The sequence below is a fragment of the Vollenhovia emeryi genome, unplaced genomic scaffold, assembly GCF_000949405.1.
Source record: "Vollenhovia emeryi isolate VEMERY1.0 unplaced genomic scaffold, V.emery_V1.0 DF939485.1, whole genome shotgun sequence".
Taxonomy (NCBI): Eukaryota; Metazoa; Arthropoda; class Insecta; order Hymenoptera; family Formicidae; genus Vollenhovia; species Vollenhovia emeryi.
The window spans coordinates 14,543-15,089 of record NW_011966881.1 but is presented as its reverse complement, the minus strand read 5'-3'; positions in this window follow the sequence as shown (position 1 = coordinate 15,089).

The window sequence follows — 547 nt, the reverse complement described above, 5'->3', positions numbered from 1 at the left end:
GTAGAAGATCATCAGTCAAGCATGTCACGGTTCATAAACTGCGCCTAAAGTTTCCGCCGATATCCAATTCGAAGATATCGTAGGTGAGATATATAATCCGTTGGAAAAGTTTGAGAGGTTACAGTTTGAAGTCGCATCAGAAGAGTGACATGTGATTCAATAATAAACAATCATCTTGAAATTATGGAAATTGATAATTTCGAAGAGAGAGACAATAATTTCGAGAGACTATTAGACGAGTCCGATGAAGAATATGAATCATTATCTGACGACAGTGATTACATCAGTGACGCAGAAGAATGTAAAAGAACTACTAGGAAAATTCTGTTGTGCCCCGATTGCATAAAGAGGTAAGGAGTGCACTCAAGCATTGTAACTGCAATTAGAATAACACTAGCGTAAGCATATTGCGCGATCGAGCCACAAAAGCCCGACCGCGCAACCTAATTAAATTCGGAGAAGAAGTCATCAAGTTCTCGACCCGATTACGCATAACCTCGATCGAGTTCGCTGACCTCTCGATCATCGGGCTTAAAACCAGAGGAAC